Consider the following 13,964-nt stretch of genomic DNA (forward strand, 5'->3'; position numbering starts at 1 on the left):
CTGTACAAATATTTCCAGTCTCATTTCAGTTTTTAATTACTTTTTCATCCTTATTTTTCTAGCTGGAACATGACAAATTTCTATCTGAGGTTACACTTAACAAACATGAGCTCTAGATGGTTAAGATAAGAGCTAAAGACAAAGGAGGAAAATACACCTTCTCCTAACAGGAGAATACTGAAACAACATGATATGTGGTTTGAAATCTGAAAAGAGAGACAGCCAGTGTAGTAAACCTCTTCACTATGTAATGAAAGTTGTAATTTGCAAAATTTAAAGAAACTCTACCCCCCAAAAAAAAGAAAAATTAATATCCGAGATCGACAGAATCCAGACCTGCAGTCAACCTGGCTTCCTCTTACTTAGTCCACTTTTCTTTCCCCTTTGACACGCCTTGCACATCCGCTTCTTGAACAGTTTGTGACTCTCCTCCTGGCCCCTACACTTCTTGTGTTTCTGCACCAGAGTCGTATGTGAGCAGAGGCACATAGGCATAGCCAGATCTTTCATGTCCAGCAGCTACATTGGTTTTGGACACATCTTTCCCTCACAGCATCTCCATACTACCCTTGCTATGTAAACAGCAAGGGTGTACAAAAATCCAAATGCAATGATGAAATGCAGCACGAGCTGCACAGCTACACCAGTGATTCTTCCAGTTAACACCAGATTGTGGCTTCACCTAACCTTGCCAAGCATTTTTCTCACCATCCCACCCAGTTTAAGATCTGAATTTTATATCCAGATCTAGTGTTCATCAAAGCCCTGTTGTCTGCAGTTTTCTCAGAAAGTCACTCCATGAAACAGGATGGGGCCCTGCAGCGTTCCTTGCCCAGCTACGCCCCGGACTGGGGCATCCAGACTTCCACAAAAGGAAATCAAACTGAGCCCTTTTGGGCTGTGATAATTTCCTGTCCCCTCCCAGAAGATAACAAGAGCAAGCAGGAAAACATTCTTTGTCCATGTACCATTCTCAAAGGCACTAAAAACACTTTATGAAGGTATAATTCTTCTTTTTGAAAGCTAAATAATACTGAGAACAGGCACTGTAGTGCCCTGAGATTTCTTCAGGCTGACAATTTTAAATACTTTTCCTTCAATCTTTATAGACTTCAAATTGAAGAATTGTTTATGCTTCCGGTGAAATACCATTATTTTAACTGCCTGAAAATGGTTCTTCCTGTTCTCATACTAAAATTTTCCAACTCTTGTACTCTGAACCATATAATTTATTATAGCTTTTTTTCTTCACACTAACCACTTCAGGAGCAATCTGGATATCCTAATCCTTCCCTTTCTAACACCATAATCTCCTGATCTTTAATCAGAGAGAGAGAGATTTGCAAAGCTTTTCTGTGCCTCCTGTTCCACGTTAGCAGTTGCTAAGTCACTTCGCAAAATTATTAAGCGGCCAAGCTTTTCTGCTCTCTTTGACGTTGTCTTTTAGCTGTGGTCCCTCTGTTAACCTTCCACTGTTGCTTCATTATGCATCATTTGTTTCTTCAATTCCTCAATTTCATAGTTCTTTATTACTCCTTGGCATAGCTTGCAACACCTTCCCTCAGTGCCATGTTTACAACTGGTATGTGGTGCTTTATTGAACTACACCAATGTAATGTGAATGCAGAAGATGCATTTACCAACACTTCCTAAGATTTTTTTGTTTTGTTTTGTTTTGTAAATGAGAGCAGATTAGAGGGAGTCAGATTTTACCTGCCAGATGGGACACTTACATGAAACAACCTTATCTAACATTGAAGCGAGCCCTGCTCCAAGAGCAAAACTAGACTACATGATCTCCAGAGGTCCCTTCCAACCCACAATTCTCTCTGAGATTTGAGACTTAAGAATTCATTACTCTAACTCCAATCTTTCCCTTTCTCAGTTCTGTCTAACTTTTTCCTTGGAACCTTCTCCTGCCTTGCCACCGAGTCTTTCGCCACAGGCAATATCAAGTCCTTTTCAATAAGAATATGTGCTGCATACGGATGAAGGGCTACATTCACAATACAGCAGTTCAGGTTAAAATCTTCCCTGCCTACAAACTCACCCTATTCTTTCATGTTCCAGAGAAATGCTTTAAATACCTGCCATTTACTCGGTGGTTTGCTTTCAATTTCTGATGCACTTTCACTTTGCACTGAGCAGGAGCTGAGACTGAGGTCTACCTTCTCCCAGGTGAGTGCTTTCACTACCAAACTGTGCATCATGTTCCTAACCTCTGGTTTGCTCTTCATCCTCTTCTAGGTGAATACTCGACTACTTCCCTGTGGTATATAATAGATTGGATGGGAAAAGTTTGTTATGTCACCTTTGCTTTGTTTTTAAATGATGAGTTACCGTGATTATTGGGTTTAAATGGTGCATGCACACACACACGCACTACAGTCTCTGCTTAAAGGGAAAAAAGAAGTCAAGAACAACTCCCTCTCTTCCTTTTCTTCCTCCTAGTTGTTCAGATGAAGCCAAAACTTGTTTTCACAGCTCCAGCAGAGTACACACTGATCGTTTCTCTTGCGTGGTTCCAAGCTAGTGGAACAATACTGGTAACTACTTTTAAACTTCATTAATGGCAGAGAGAATAACACTTGGATTATCTGTCACTTAGAAACTGGTTATAAATAATAACTTCTGTGTCCAGTCAAACAGGAAAAGACGTGACTAATGCAGAGAGGCCACCATTTTTACACTGGTGAGAAAATGCCACATAGGAATAGCAATTGCTTGTACCTAAATGCTTCCTCACTAAGGAGGGACAGAAGGTCATAGACTTAGGTGTTTCTGTCCTGCTTATTAGGCCAAGTATGAACAACAGTATGTGTGGACAAACGAAGAAGATACTGCAAGCTTGTGTCTCCGGCTGCATCACATAATTCAAAGCTTTCACCTCTCCAAGAGGAGCTCATGAGAAGGCAAGAGTCATCTCCCTCCAACTCTACAGATCCCACCCAACACTTATTCTGTGTTCGTCAAAACAAGGACTGTCTCACCCAACATGCAGGTATGAAGGTGCAGGACAACGGTCTGTTACAGCCTTAGGACACTACTGCCAAAGAAACAGCTGACAACTGAAGTCATGGTGTGAAACACAGCTATGGCCTGAAAGCTTCATAGAAATATCTGAAATAAGTATTAAACCCTTCTTTTTTTGGTGGATGAATTTCTACAGTACAAACAAACAGATGAAGACTTTGAAGGAGTGTGCGAGAACATAAGTGGGAAGCTAATGAGTGAGCAGGGTGGTATTACCATGCCCCAAAGTGAATGTTATCTCTGCACTATGAAAGAAGCTAAAAATGATACCTGCCAACTATGGGACTTTTGCTGTTTCAAGGAATAAGAGATTAAATAGCTTCATGAAATGCCAGAAGAGATGAGTAATTATTCAGTGAGGCACCTAAACCAGAATAATTACAGCTTGATAAAGATGTTTCTGTAAGTTGGCAGCACTGAAGGAAAAGCCTTCATGTTCTAGGTAACCAACAGAATAAGAAGAATATAAATAGATAAGAAAACCCATCACCATCACAACATCAAAACAATAAAGAACAAGCAAGTAAATAAAAAACCCCTGCTAAAACCTCACACTGCAGGAACCATTACTTCATGAAGAGGATCCAAGAATGCTTTAGCAGTGACCACTCTTTCACCTCTAAACCAGGAAATCCAGCTCATATATTCTGGGGTACTTTTGAGATACCCCCAAATATTTTGTTAGCAGAATACTGAGTTTTATTCTTGCCCTTAAAATAGTGCAACAAAATAAATCAACAACTATATAGAATCTGTTACAGAAAATTTAAGCCCAGAAACTACATAGGGGAGAAGCTTGTGTGACACCAAAGACATATGAAAAATACAATTCCCTTGAGATTTCAGAAGAAAAGTATTTTCATTCCTTCCTTCCTGCCTCCCTCCCCCCCTCCTTCCTTTCCAAAAGATATAAAGAGATGTTAAAGAGACTGAATTCTCTTCTTCTGGGGAGAAACCCACTGTACCATACCAGTCTCTCTGTCTGGAGGTATAAAGATTACTTACAGGTGACAATTACACTAACCTTAATTATAACTACTGACAACTACAGTAACAGAAACCCTACAACACCATGTATTTCATTAAAGAAATTACTGTATGCTTCAAGAGCACATGATTACCAGACTCCTGCCCTATCAAAATTAAGCATCCAGAGTTGTCACAAACTTTTTGGTGTTATATAAGCAATATCAAAATACACCATGATACTTTCAGAATGAGCTCAACAGCCTTTTGCTTGTAATGAAAATAAATACTAAATTCGAGAAGCACCCCAAGTTACTGTCATGTTAATTCATTCACGCACTCTGAGAAACTGTGAGCAATTAACTTTTTTCCAGTAGCGCTATATCACACAGTATAAATATCTTAAAGCTAATGTGATTTTAATACCTTTACTCATAGAGATATAAAATCTGCTTTGGCTCATCCAAAAACCCCTCCCTATGCTCAGCCTCCAGACAAAATTCAGCTTTTCAGATCTCCAAGTTTAGTTTCAGCAACTAACAAACAGCATATTTTCTTCTGTGATGCTTTCAGAATTGTTTAGGTCTGATCCTACAGACACATCATACCCTACCTTAACAGGATTACATTTACTTTTAAACTCTCCTTTATGAGTGAGCACTGGCAGGCCAAGGTCCTGGGGTCCCATACTGCAGTCATATTCACATGAGGGCCTCCTCTTATGTTTTCAGGCTCTGAGGTGTAGCTGGTCACCAGCATCACCCCACGGAAATCGTCAAACTCAACTCAGAAGGTCTCCACTTACCTCCAAGAACAGCTGAGCTCCTCCAGCACTGCCATTCCTGGGCTGAAGGCTAACTTGCAGCAGGGAACCAAACCAGGGAAAATTTCCTGCAGGAACAAGGAGACAAGCAACAGCAGCAGAAACAACCCCCAGGTAACCTGTGAGGGCAACACCCAGCTCTACTGCCTGCCAATTGGGCATTTATTGCCTTGCTCTCTGGTCCTTCTGGTGTAATCCCAGTATTATTCTACCTGCCCTTCCACTCTTCTTCCTTTCTGGTAGAAAATCCTCAAAGTCTTACCCTAAGAATTAGGGGGAAAAATCCTCTGAAAGACCAGTGAAGTCCTCCTTTTTCAAAGAAAGAGAAAAGACAAGTGGTCATCAGAAGAACAAGCTTACCACTGCTGCAGCCCCACTGATTGCTTTACCTATACCTTACGTATTATTTTCTATCCTTGCCATTTCAAGTCTTCTCTCTTTGAAAGAAAAGAATTTCTAGCTGCTCTGTATTTGCAAAATTCTTAGCATACATGGTCTTTGTTTCTGTCTGGCCCTTAATTCCATCATTATAAAAGCTGAACATTCAGAAATATTACAAAAATAATAATTAGACTGAAGCCTGAATATTAGGAAACAAAATAGATGGCTTAAGGGGTAAGCTTCTTTAAAGACTGATTTTCTTCCTCAGCAGACAAGCTGTGAAAATCTAGACGGTACAGCTCAGTTTTGGGTATGAGAATTGCCAATGATGTTGGGAGCAGTCTGGAAGATAACCTGGCATGCAGCACACCTGTGCTCACAAGGACAAGTGAAGTAAACTAGTTTTCCTTTTGAGGGCTGAGAAAATAATTTGTGCTCACTCAATGATCTTCCATTGTAAAAGAAAACTATTAAAATGTTTTATTATGAGAAAGGAAAAAACAGATGTTAAAGGGCATGCTGTCATGTATGATTAATAGATAGAAGAGAATTAATGGATGTTTACTTTTTCAAATTAAAAAAAACCCAAAACAAACAACAACAACAAAAAGAATCACAAAGTTAGTTTTTATATAAAGTTAAAACCAGATGAGCAGCCAAGTCTGCAGCTGACCCACATACATTCCATAGTTTGAGCTTTAGGTTTACTTCAAACAGTTTTTCTTCCTTTTCTCTCTGAAAAAGATTTTCTTTCTGCTTAGAAATCTGCAGAGAAAACCAGCTATTATAGTTGAACATTTTCTGACTTTTCTTCTAGTTAAAAAACTATTAGTCCAAATTAAGATTTTTGAAGAAAAAGTTTGACCTCTTTAGACATTCTTATAATTCTTTTAGGGAGAGAAATTGTTAATGACTTAAAAAAACCCCACCCAAACTCCAACCCCTTTTCCAAGCAGTTCTGGTTTTATAACATTAAAAATCCCTATATTGCTAGTCCATCTTTTGTTCCCATCTCATTCTAGCATCTTTTCTATTTGTCTGCTATTTCAAAGTCATATTTACAGAAGTCCTTATTTAAGACAATTCACAAACAAGGTCTCTTCATGGTTTGACACTCAGTTTCAACAGCTTTCTCTGCCTTTCTAAGCCTATAGAGGTAGCTGGATTTTTTGCCTTCAGCCAATTGCGCCTAGTGATGGTGCAATAGCTTGTCAATAGCTGTAGTCATGCTCACAGCTTTGCCAGTTAAACTGACATTGAAAAAAGGAATAATATCAAGTCAAAGGTTCACCAGGCACACTAATATTTTTCATTAGATTAAAAGAAATGTCTGTCGTTTCTTGTTTACAGGGATCATTAGGCCAATTTTAGGAAGAAATGGAAGATCTTCAGAGCTATTGTACTGTGGTGTGAGAATTATCTTCAGGCACAAGCTAACAACTTCGGGGAATAGTATAGATGGTTTAATTGCTGAATTTGTTTGGTACTTTCCGATAACCACTTTTGGCTGAGAAGTCTGACAGGGATTTGCCTGATTGCTAGCCAGTCACCATGTATTTAATACTAACCTCTGGGTCACATGCTGAGCAGTTCCAGAGAGCTCAAGCTGTGTCCGTTTTGAGGTGCTATAGTCCACATCTTCCTTTTCTCAACCAAAAATATTATCAAGATTTGACAATTACTAATAACATCATACAACATTTCAAATACAAGTAATGACTAAGTGACTCAGCTAGCAAGATCTGTTTGTCTTTGCTATCCTGCACTGCTACCTAGCCACTGTGCTCTCCTGAAGTGTTCATGCTGTGTAGGCAAGTGTTAACAACCATGAATCTTGTGCCACTTCCTTTCAATAAACTGCAAATGATTAAATGAATACAATAAAAATGAAAAATGTAGGTACTACAGGAACAGCTATATTTGGCAATAAATCTACCCTTGATTATCTGGTTTTTTTGCTAGTGCTTGCTGACTGAAGACAGTGAGCTGGCTCTGCTTTGTATTTCTAGAGAGTTCCAGCCCTGGTGAGGCTTTTCAGTGGTACAAGCTTTTTGTATTAAGGCATCTTCTTAATCAGTTTTATTTCTAGTTTCAAATACAATTCAGAAATCAATCAGACCCAAGCAGTCTGAAAAACGTTTGGTTCTTTTAGTCCTATATGATTAGTTTTGTGTAAAGAAAACCTCTTTACAACACATCTGGTGCCACAGACTCCATCAAAAAGCTCTTGCAAGTGCAAGTGTAGCCTGGGTGTGAGCACATACTCCAAAGCCACACGTGAATTACTAGAGTAACACTGAGGTTGTGCTTCTTCTGTTGCCAGAATCTCTAGAGAAATACCTTACTGTTATTATCACTTCTCTATGTCACTTTCAGATTGTTTTGTTGAAAAGACAAAAGTTCAAATCCCTCTTTGGGAGACTGTGGCCAAAATAATCTCCATTGTCATGTTTTTCAGTACTCCATGAGGTAGAAAATAATCCACATTTTAAAATTCTTTTTAGGTTACATTTTCTTCCAGATGATTTTCTAAAGGGTAAAATGTCATTGTCTCCTTGAAGAAATATCATCAGTGTTCTTTTTGCAATACTAATTTTGTCTTTTTCGGTCATTTTATTTCCTGTTCTTACAAATTAAATTGATTTGCAGAGACAGAACTCTTCAAAGATATTCCCATAAGATCCCTGGTTAGATTAAACCAGTACTTCAAACGATAATGAATCTGTTTCTGAAAAACAAATGTTTGTCTCTTCCAAATTTTGCCTGGAGTTCCCTTGAGCTTTACAATTCATTGAGCATTGATGTTACATGGCACAAACGATGGGACTTTTCTTAGAAGACAGGATACAGCTGCTTATGCTTAATTAAAACTTATACGATTTGGTGTGCTGTTTTGATCTCTTCCTTTTTTGTTTCTCCACCTTTTGAGCAAAGCATCTATCAAAATCTAAATGTATGCTGCATGTTTGTATCTGTGAAAGTCGTGCATAGGACAAGCCTCTGAAGCTTGTGGAAGAAAAGGGCAATTCCCATCAAGGTTAAAACATTGACATGTCTAACGGTTTGCATTAAATTTCTAGATCCATGTTAACAATATACATGGTTTACATATTCAGATGATTGCAAGCAGATGACAGCGACATAGTTTGCACACACCAACAAATAGATGTGCCAAAAGCCATAGAACAGGTGCATATACCTCATTTTAGATACCGCATTTTAGCAAATGTCATTTCTAGCCCCATACTAGCTGCTACCAAGAAAATTAACTCTATCCCAGCTGAAACCAGGACAGCGAGAAGCTTGTACCACAGTATGCATCACTCTACAGAACACTGATACAGGCATTGGGGCAGGACAAGAAACAGTCAGGCAGCATAAGATGCTGCTGGAGTGGATGAGAGCCCATACTGCTGCATAAGCTATAGCAACAAGGATCTCATAGCTTTTGTATCTGCCCAGGGAGTAGCATAACTCCTAACAGGAAGAAGACATTGCTTAGCATAATTTGAGGAAAAGAGGCTATGCTGTATCTAGTCAAATCAGAACAAAAGCAGACAAACCTACAGGTCTCCCCCTCCTTTCTGCATTTTGCAAAAGACATAGCTAAGCTGTGCACTGGAGCGTGGGGCACGGCATCTGAGCTAGCAAAGACTAGGGAGAGGGTGAGGTGTATAAACTCAGGCACAGGCAGACATAGCAAAGCCACTTTAAACCCTGAACTGTCTATCCAATAATGCATTGTATTGCACAGATGCAGAGATCTGGAAAGAGCTTGGGAACCTCTGCATTCTCCATTATACACACTGGATAAGCCCTTACTTTAACCCCTGCTGGGCTATAGCCTAGGAAGCAAAGAAACCTGAATGATGTCTCCTCAGTCTCTGCATAGCACATACTACTGTACTGCTTTTGGCTGGGACAGAGCTAATTTTCTTCATACTAGCTAGCATGGGGCTGTGTTTTGGATCTGTGCTGGAAATAGTGTTGATAATACAGGGATGTTTGTGTTACTGCTGAGCAGCGCTTACACAGAGTCAAGGTCTTTTCGGCCTTTCACCCCACCAGTGAGTGGGTTGGGGGTGCACAAGGAGTTGGGAGGCAACACAGCTGGGCCAGACGGCCCCAACTGACCAAAGGGATATTGCACACCATATGACGTCATGGACAGCTTATAAAGCTGGGGGGAAAAGAAGGAAGGGTGGGACATTCGGAGTTATGGGGATTTGTCTTACCAAGTAACTGTTTCATGTGACTACGCCCTGCTTTCCTAGAAATGGCTGAACACCTGTCTGCCGGTGGGAAGTAGTAAATGAGTTCCTCATTTTGCTTTGCTTTGCTTGTGTGCACAGCTTTTGCTTTACCTAGGAAGCTGTCTTTGTCTCAACCCATGAGTTTTCTCACTTTTGCTCTTCTGATTCTCTCCTCCATCCCACCGTGGGGGAGTGAGCGAGCAGCTGTGTGGGGCTTGGTTGCTGGCTGGGGTTAAACCACAACTACTAGCTAAATTTAAATTTGCCTGAGGGTGTCTCTCATCAGCTACCAGGATTAATTTTCCTCATCTTCTCAGTTGGGTCCTGGGAACCTCTCTAGTAAAAGCAAAATCAACATCATACTAATTCAGTCTTTCAACGCAGTGGTTAGATTGTCATGTTGCTGTTTCAGGCGAATACAGTCCAAAAATAGCTGTGTTTTGAACATGACTTTGTGCAGAATAAAGTGCTCAGTGGGTTGTCTTGATCAAGCCACCTAGGATGAATAAAAAGAAAGAATTCCTTGTAATTTTAGCAGGATTTGTCTAACAACTCTCCTTAAAAGGTCAAATGTTCATTTGCCATAATCTTCAGCCACTGTTGTTGCCGTGAAATATTTAATGAAAAGAATACACCTAGCTCAGTAACTTTTTATCTTTAAGAGTTTTTAAATGAACAATTATAACACAGAATAAAATTTCAGTGTCTCTTTATTTTGATCATTAATGATTTCCTAAGTCATTGTAAACCTAACAGCCACAGAAAAATTATCTGAAGAAGGGGTAAAATCACCTCTGAGAGAATAACTGGAAACATATGACTATTTTAAGGATCTTGATTTATTGATAGAAACATTAAAAAAACACCTAATCTGTGTTATTTGTCGCCCTTTGAAGCCAATGGTAAAATGCATACTTACGCTAAAATTTTGGTTGGACTCTGTTATATAAAAAAAGATCTTTAGGGTAACATTTCCAAGGGCACCCACATGATTAAGGAAGTTAGATCCCACAGTGCTTTGAAAGCATTCCTCTTGCAATGGTTTTTGACTTGAAATCTCTCTATGTAAGAACAGTTGCCTGACTTGTGACCTTGAACCCAAATGTGTAGGAGCGACACACCAAGCAGTGTGAGACAAGCTCAGCCTCACTACCCCTTCTCCCCAGTGGTCCCTGCTCTTTACAGCCTCCACAGCTGCCAGCAGTCCCTGCCTCGCTCTCAGTCCTCTTCCTCCTCTGGCCCAGGCAGAGGCAGCACAGTCAGTAGAGGCTGTTAAGAGTCCCTCCTCTCTTGCCCTTACTTTGGCTTTGTCATCTCCTGTGACAATTCTCCCCCAACCTGCCCATGGCCCAGGACCCCATGTCAGCCCCTGCCCCAGCAACACTGCAGCAGGTCTCCAGCCCCCACAGCCCTGCCCTGCTCAGCCATGGGCCGTGACAAGCTGGACCCATGCATGGGCCCATGACCCAGCTCAGCCATAGCCTGCTCCTGTCCCCAGGGAGGTGTCTGCTGCCCAGGGCTACCCCAGGGCCCTCAGCTGCCCTACCCCTGGATGGGGTGGTGGGACACAGGAGGGGCGCTGCCTGCCAAGCCACCTGGGTGACTGGCCACCCTGGGGAGCCCCCACTGTTACCGGCCCCCGGGGAGCTGCCAGCTCCTGCTGCACCCTGACAAGGCAGGAACCTTGAAGAGAAAGGATGCTTCCCTAAAGATTGGGCTTCACCAACGGAGTCGCTCTCTCCAAGCGGCAGGAAGCACAAGAAAGCTTTTCCTAAGCAGAGGGTGATGGCTAGCTTCGGGGTCAAACCTGGAGCCGCAAACTCTGTTAAGACTTATACTATTAGGCATGGAGAGGTGCACAAACAAAATAAAATAAACAAAAACTTTAGTCTATCACCATTGCCCTTCAGTAGAGTATGAGAAAATTCACTGAGAAATGCACAGAGAAAAAAGCAGTTTAGAGTAAAAACACGAGTGCGTGGAGTCTGTAGAAGTTTGGTCTGGCATTCGCAGCTACCAGGATTTCACCCTCACTGTTCTTGGAAAATAAAAAACATCTTGTAACTACTATTAATAATTTTATATCAATAATCCTTACAGCACAACCTCACTGCGCCCCATGTGTTTCTGTCCCATGGCACTCACCTGTTACCACAGTGGAGGTGTGGTTGGTCCATACCATCAGTCACAGGCTTTCAGAAGTAGCTTTATGTAGCCTTTGTACCTTATTGAAAACAGTTATATAAGAGTTTATCTTTCAAGATTTATACAGCTTAATTTTGAACACTTGCCACTTCATTTAAATACCAAACAGATTACTTTTCTCTCTGTCAGATCAAAAATATTTAGGGTCACAACCTAAGAGGAGGATTGAAGAGTAATAGAGAAAGCTTAACCGCACATACTGTGGTATTAGTGATATGTACTGCTTAAAGCTCTTCGATAAAAGACAAAAGTCACTTGTCATCCACAATCATACCATCAAGGGTATCATCTAGGTACTGGATAAGTGCCATTTGTATTTCTTTACCGGTGGATAACAAGACCTTTGGCGTTAGAGTTTCAGCACACTATTACGGATTTGTAAAGGCAGTACTTTTGTTCCTCTGGAAGCAAAATATGACACATACAAACAGAATTTGTGCTGCTTTTGTGGCCATCCACAAATAATGCAACGGCATGCCCTGGAGAGTGGCATGGCCATGCTGCTGTTGCTAGCACCTGGAAAGCCAGGCTGGCTACCGCTGCTGCTATGCAAAGAGATGGTTGGGCAAGAGAGGTGGTGGTTATTTCTAGAGTAGAAAGTGGTACAAATACAAATGACTTTCCAGGATGCAGCTGTCCCTGATCTACTCTCAGCCATCTCTTCCCTGGAATGGCAAAATTCAACAGTACCTGTAGTTCTGGCAAACCTTGAGCCAACAAATCAGGACAGAAATAAATTGTACCCTTTGCTCCATATAAGCAGCTACAAGCTTCTGAAAGTTGGAAGGTCATTAGCTGTCTTAGCAATAAATAATGTGGAAAACAGAACTTTTTAAAAGGGTGTAATTTGCCAAAGAGCAAATCATTACTGATTTCTACCAAAATTAAGGCTGTGTATTCATGGATGGATGCAGACAAACCCTGAATCTTGAGCTTTTCTTCTGAGCATAATTTTAGTTGGTATTTCCACTCTGAAAATGGCACAGATGTGTTACAACTGGGTGCTTATGACTGTCAGGTTGCAACAGGAGCAGAAGAGCTCATCTACTCATCTCTCCATTTGGATTTAGCTTACCCTGCTATGGAATCTGGCTCTCCTTTTCTGGATCACTTGCCATACATTAGATTTGATTTAACGTCCATTTCAGATAATCCTCAGAAAGCTTTGAGAAACATGAATTTATCAAACCTTTCTGTAAGTAGGGCATTGTCCTGTAAATTATTATATTCCCCATCCCTCTCTGCCCTCAAATCCTGCTCAGGCATCAACTCTTTTGACTTAACACGCACAGTCTCTTCTACCGGGTAACCTATGCCACAGTACAAGAGCGGCTTGATTGATATTGAACCATTTGTAATTACAAATTGCAAACACTGTGTTAAAGGACATGTCCTCAGCCTGCCACACTTTATCTTCTTATTTCAAATTCTCTTCTTCCCTGACACATGAATTCTCAGGAGATTTCTAACATTGTATTTTTAAATGAAAGTTTCTGTTTTTAAAATTAGTTTTGTGTTTTGGCACAAACTTGGTGAGGGGGAAGGTGGCTGTGCAGAGAAGACAGCTGAACTGATGCATTATAAAAGATAATTTTGCATGGTCAAGCCTATAGTTATGATGTTAATTTGCTAAGCGAGGTAACAGCATTTTAGCAACTGAAATAATTAAAGTGTTCCTCTGGCACAGAAAAACAGACGTCCACTTACAAAGTATGTGTATCACAATATAATATTCTAGACTTTTGATAGGTGGATGTTTACAGCATTCAAGCACCATCTAATGTTTCCTTTGTAGTGTTGAGCTGCTATGTAAGTTTTCCAAGTTACAGACAAAAAAACCCAAAAGTCCTTGGACAGCCTGATTTTGTTGAAACACAACATGGAGAGAGCTTAAGAATTTAAAAAAAAAATCAAGGGTTTGTGTTATTCAAGAAAAATCTGTCTTCTCTGCTGAGTGAAGCAGACGTGCTATCTAGCAAACCATTTAAAAGTATTGGTTAGGGACTTCTTGTGCTAAATGAAAGCTGTTCAACTTTCACTTTCTGCCAAAACTACTTCATTTTGATATTTTCACAGCCTTGATAGTCGTTGTTTAAATTTGTTTCATATTACAAACCTCCTTCAAAACAAGGTGGTTACTTTTCAGATACCTGAAGCAATGCCTTCACATTTTGAGTTTCACTTTGTTTACTGTGAACTGGGAAAAACATATGAAAGCAAGTGAGCACCACTGGTTTTTCTATTTAAAAGAACAGAAAGAGATAAGCTTCTTTATGAAGCAACTGAGCCTTTTACATCAAAAC

The sequence above is a fragment of the Phalacrocorax carbo genome, chromosome 3 (assembly GCF_963921805.1).
Source record: "Phalacrocorax carbo chromosome 3, bPhaCar2.1, whole genome shotgun sequence".
In the NCBI taxonomy this organism is placed as follows: Eukaryota; Metazoa; Chordata; class Aves; order Suliformes; family Phalacrocoracidae; genus Phalacrocorax; species Phalacrocorax carbo.